Here is a 6,000-nt window from a genome sequence, read left to right on the forward strand (position 1 = left end):
TGTAGAACAGCTTTTACCTCATCATATTAAAATTATAACCTATGGCCCATGCAACTGTGAGCGCAGAGTTTTCTCTCTTCTTTACGTCCCTGGAACCCAGAACAGTGCTCGGCATAAAGTGCCACTAATTTCAGTGGCCACACTGAATGGGACGGAACTGAAATCTCCCCCTTTTCCTGCTCTCTTGAGTGCTCTACTTCCACGCCCCATGCTACATTTCTCCTCCACACCCACAGTGATCCTGGCCCTTCCGTAGTTTCCCACATTGGGTCTGTGCCTCACTTCTTACAGATATGAGTCTGAGTAAGAGAAGGGTGGGCTGCTGATCTGCCCATACTTATGAGTAAGGCTGAATATGTGTCACATGCCAGGCACATGACCAGTGTTGCAGAACTGCCTTTCTCCACAGCCCCTCATAGAAATCCTTGGAGATACGGACAGCCCAGTTAGCTACAAGTGTGCTAAGAAATTTGAGGACGGGGAAGAGACTTCAATGCCCAATGGAAAAAATCATGTTCTCTAGGCAATCTGGCAGAAGCTAAGGAAGAAGGCAAACTAGCCCTGGGACTTCTGGGCATCAGTCCCAGTGGCATAAGGCCATCTGATCTTGAAAGAAGGTACTGAGAACATTCTTCCCTGCGTGTGGCCAGGGACCAGTTCCCAGCCAATATCTCCTCCCAGAATGTCCTAAGACTCCAGACATAATCAAATCTTGCTAAAGGCAATAAACTGATTCACAGCCCCTTCCAGGCAGATGTGTCTCTTTGATCACTTGGGACAACCAGACCCCACTTTCCTCTCTGAACTTCTCCAGGTCCAGGGAGTGATTTCTTCATTATCCTCATGTCGAAGGAGCTGTTATGTGTAGCCAGCTGGATTTTCCTACTTGGGTTTGGACTTGGGTTTTGGTCTGAAATTGTCTCTCAGAGCTTGCAGGGTGTTAGAAACACTGAAACTATGATCTTAATCCTCACTCTAAGTCCTGCCCCAGCAAACAGAAGAACATGGTAAAAGCGTGGAAGGTTCTGGACCATGCCCTAGGAGCGCCAAGATTTAGGTCAAGTTTTGCCAGTAATCAGAGGAGCTGCTGTGCTCAGACCCTTTGTTCCTGTTCCTCTGCCCCCAGTCGCTGCAGCCTCCACTGCTTTTGGGCCTACCAGCCTAAAGAAAGAGTCTGAAGTCCCCCAGTTGCTAAGGAGACGGCAGCAATGCACTCCTACCCTCTGACTTCCATGGAGTCTCCTATCAGCTCTATATGGCAGAATGGGTCATACTGAAGCCCCAACCGTCCTGCCCAGCTTGAAGCAAGGGTCTCCCCATCTTCCACTGGGAAGTTCTAGGGTCTGAACCATGTCCCTTCATCAGATATGGGAGGCCACCTCCTTGCACTGACCCGGATCTTCCTCATGACACGTGTGCTTCCAGATAAGGGGATGGGTGTAAGTTAAGCAGGGCCACGGGAATAGGTCTCAGGCCTTCCCCGAGACTGACATCTCCACGGATTCTCCAGGGATGAGCTGGATGTGGGGCAAAGATCCTGCAAGAGGAGGCTGGTCTAGGGAAATGAATCTTTAAACCTTGCGATCCAGTGCTCTGTTGTGAAACCTTGGGCTCCTGGTCAAAACCTCAGGCACCATCCCTCCTTACTCCCGTGTTCCTAAGCCCCAGAGATTAACCACAGAAGTTAAAAGGAAAGGAGCTCTGTGTGCCCACTGGTATCTTCCGGGATTAGTGAGATGGGAGGACTTTTTTTTAATCCCAGGGATTTTCACTATAGGACAGAATCTCTTCCAACTTGATTCTGGGTAAAGTATTCATTATAACATGAATACACTGAGCATTTTGCAGTCCACGAAGGCAGGTGTGCAGCAGATCATATATCACAAAAGAGAACCATCAAACAAGCAAGGCTGTAGCAACATAAGGGTTCTGTTGTTGAAATAGGGACGGAATCCCTTGGGGAGCCCTGGCAAAGCAGTACCCTCAGAAGCACACCTGGGAAAGATATTTTCTGAGGGTAATCCATCCCTGACCCTCACCTAAACTTTTTCCAATGAAAAAGCTGTGTGCTTGGGCTTCCCTGGTGGCACAGTGGTTGAGAGTCCGCCTGCCGATGCAGGGGACACGGGTTCGTGCCCCGGTCCGGGAAGATCCCACATACCGCGGAGCGGCTGGGCCCGTGAGCCATGGCCGCTGAGCCTGCGCTCCACAGCGATAGAGGCCACAACAGTGAGAGGCCCGCGTACCGCAAAAAAAAAAAAAAAAAAAAAAAAAAAAAAGCTGTGTGCCTGCTAGAACAACCAGATTTTCAGCTATTCCATCAGGGTCAGGCAAGTGGAGGCCAAAGACGCGTTGCAGGAGGGATGAAACTGACAGAGAAACACAGTTCTACAAGACTTGCTGAAGAGCCACAGTGCAGTAGGTAAGGGCCAGTCTGCCAATGTCGCTCCTGTTCTTTTCTCATCCCTCTTCTCTCGCAATTCTTTTGAATTATAATATTATACATATAAGGCCAAGTCACTTTCCACTCATTTTTTTCCCCTTTTCCTGATTAAAAAAGGAAGAACAATCAACAAGAACCCACAGTTCCTATATTTTATATTTGTCATCTCCATTTACCTCTACAATAATCTTATGAACAGGTACATTTATTTTCATTTTACAGATGAAGAACCCGAAATTCAGACATATTAGGTAACTTAGTCAATATCACATAACTCATAAGTAGCAGAGCCCAGAGGCCAACCCATTCTAGCAGAAGCCAAGGTCTGTGCTCTTTCCACTATCCATGGCCTGCCTTTACACCGGTACGAAAGTTTGGGTACCAATCGTAAAAGAAACCATTCTCTCTCATTTATTCCCATTTGGAGCGCCCAATTTAAGTATGGGACCCCACATACAGAGTGAGTTTTCTTTGAGCTTCCCCATCCAACGAGACTCGATTTCCACGTCTTTCATGGGCCTCAAGCTCTACCGTGCCACAAACCTCATGCAACTTTTATGGCTTCTTTACTTTATGTGCCTTTTTTTTTTTTTTTAACCGCTTACCTGTCTTGAAAAACCTTCTCTTGTTCCTGCGTAGGGTGACTACCCTATGATATTTATTTCTAACAGAAGGTCACCCTCCGTAGCAGACAATAATAGCAAATAACTGATAAGAACGTATACTTTGCTCTCTCCACCCCCGGTCGCGGCAGCCTCCGCTGCTTTCACGCCTAGCACCCTGAAGATAAAAAGAGAAAAAAAGGTTTTTTAAAAACCCTAAAACGCTTTAAAATGTAAAAAAAGACGGGGGCGGAAGAGCGAATCCTCCCTGAAAAACCCGAGGGGAAGCCACTTTCGCACGCTTCCAGAACCTGGGCGACCATTGGTCCCCAACCGGAAGGCTAGCGGTGAGCCGCCCGCGTGCCCGCGCCCACGCGCCTCCGCCCGCCGCCCTCGCCCGCGCACACCGCGCGTCCGCGCACAGGAGCCCGCCCACCATGTTTCCGCGCAATACGTGTCCGCCCACCAAGCGTCTGCGCACCAGACGTCTGCCCACCACGTTTCCACGCACTACGTGTCCGCTCACCACGCGTCTGCGCACCAGGTGTCCGCCCACCACGTGTCCGCCCACCAAGTTTCCGCCCACCAAGTTTCCGCGCACTACGTGTCCGCCCACCACGCGTCTGCGCACCAGACGTCCGCCCACCGCGTTTCCGCGCACTACGTGTCTGCACACCAGATGTCCGCCCACCACGCGTCCGCGCACCACGCGTCCGCGCACTACGTGTCCGCCCACCACGCGTCTGCGCACCAGACGTCCGCCCACCGCGTTTCCGCGCACTACGTGTCCGCTCACCACGCGTCTGCGCACCAGATGTCCGCCCACTACGTGTCCGCGCACCACGCGTCCGCGCACTACGTGTCCGCCCACCACGCGTCTGCGCACCAGACGTCCGCCCACCGCGTTTCCGCGCACTACGTGTCCGCCCACCACGCGTCTGCGCACCAGATGTCCGCCCACTACGTGTCCGCGCACCACGCGTCCGCGCACTACGTGTCCGCCCACCACGCGTCTGCGCACCAGACGTCCGCCCACCACGTTTCTGCGCACTACGTGTCCGCCCACCACGCGTCTGCGCACTAGACGTGCGCCTACCACGTGTCCGGGCACCAGGCGTCCACCCACCACGTTTCCGCGCACTACGTGTCCGCTCACCACGCGTCTGCGCACCAGATGCCCGCCCACCACGTGTCCGCCCACCAAGTTTCCGCCCACCAAGTTTCCGCGCACTACGTGTCCGCCCACCACGCGTCTGCGCACCAGACGTCCGCCCACCGCGTTTCCGCGCACTACGTGTCCGCCCACCACGCGTCTGCGCACCAGATGTCCGCCCACTACGTGTCCGCGCACCACGCGTCCGCGCACTACGTGTCCGCCCACCACGCGTCTGCGCACCAGACGTCCGCCCACCACGTTTCTGCGCACTACGTGTCCGCCCACCACGCGTCTGCGCACTAGACGTGCGCCTACCACGTGTCCGGGCACCAGGCGTCCACCCACCACGTTTCCGCGCACTACGTGTCCGCTCACCACGCGTCTGCGCACCAGATGCCCGCCCACCACGTGTCCGCCCACCAAGTTTCCGCCCACCAAGTTTCCGCGCACTACGTGTCCGCCCACCACGCGTCTGCGCACCAGACGTCCGCCCACCGCGTTTCCGCGCACTACGTGTCCGCTCACCACGCGTCCGCGCACTACGTGTCCGCCCACCACGCGTCTGCGCACCAGACGTCCGCCCACCGCGTTTCCGCGCACTACGTGTCCGCTCACCACGCGTCTGCGCACCAGATGTCCGCCCACTACGTTTCCGCGCACTACGTGTCCGCCCACCACGCGTCTGCGCACCAGACGTCCGCCTACCACGTGTCCGGGCACCAGGCGTCCACCCACCACGTTTCCGCGCACTACGTGTCCGCTCACCACGCGTCTGCGCACCAGATGCCCGCCCACCACGCTTCCGCGCACTGCGTGTCCGCCCACCACGCGTCTGCGCACCAGACGCCCGCCCACCACGGGTCCGCACACCAGGCGTCCGCACACCACGTTTCCGCGCACTACGTGTCCCCCCACCACGCGTCTGCGCACCAGGCGTCCGCCCACTACGTGTCCGCGCACCACGCGTCTGCGGACCAGGCGCCCGCCCACTACGTGTTCGCCCACCACTTGTCCGCGCGGGGCGCCTCAGCGCTGCCTTGCTTCTACTCGGCGTGGGAGGCGGATGCGCCCAGGGCTTGCCTTTGCCGAGTTGGTACGTACGTATATTTGGTTTCCCTCTTACCCGGGCTGCTGTAATTTTAAACCCCAGGAGCCCGAGGCCTGTATTTATACAGAAATGCGATTCTCGAGGCCACCGTGCGTACCCTTGGGTTGCCTCTTGGAAGCATTTGTGTCGTTTGCAGGGGAGTCCCTGTTTTAATTGTGTGTGTGTGTGTGTGTGTGTGTATGATTCAACGCATAATGACATTTATTAAAATTTTTAAATACACACAGGAAAACAATGCTACATCTTGTTAAAAGCCACCCTCATACTTAAAGACATACCAGACACGTTAGAATGGAAGGGAGGGAACGAGAATGGGACGAGAGGAGGGAGTCCTCGTTCTGATCAGTGATTACAGGGTGCTGTGAAGTCATTGGGAAAGAGGAACTCCATTCTGGGACCTTGAGAACAGCAATATAAACGGATAGTCAAATGGGTTAATAATATAAGTTGATCAGGAAGGAGCTCCCTGAAGAAATGGCATTTCACTTCAGACTTGAAGGGTAATGGTTCCTGATCTCAGGTGGTACATTTTCTTTCATTTCTTTTTCTTTTTGGAGTAAAATTGCTTTACAATGTTGTGTTAGTTTCTGCTGTACAATGAAGTGAATCAGCTATATGTATATCCCCTCCCTCTTGGACCTCCCTCCCATCCCCCCCAGCCCACCCCTCTAGGTGGTCACAGAGCACTGAG

This window comes from Delphinapterus leucas, chromosome 6, assembly GCF_059928025.1.
Source record: "Delphinapterus leucas isolate spDelLeu-1000000601 "Yukka" chromosome 6, BTC_Dleu_Yukka2, whole genome shotgun sequence".
NCBI lineage: Eukaryota > Metazoa > Chordata > Mammalia > Artiodactyla > Monodontidae > Delphinapterus > Delphinapterus leucas.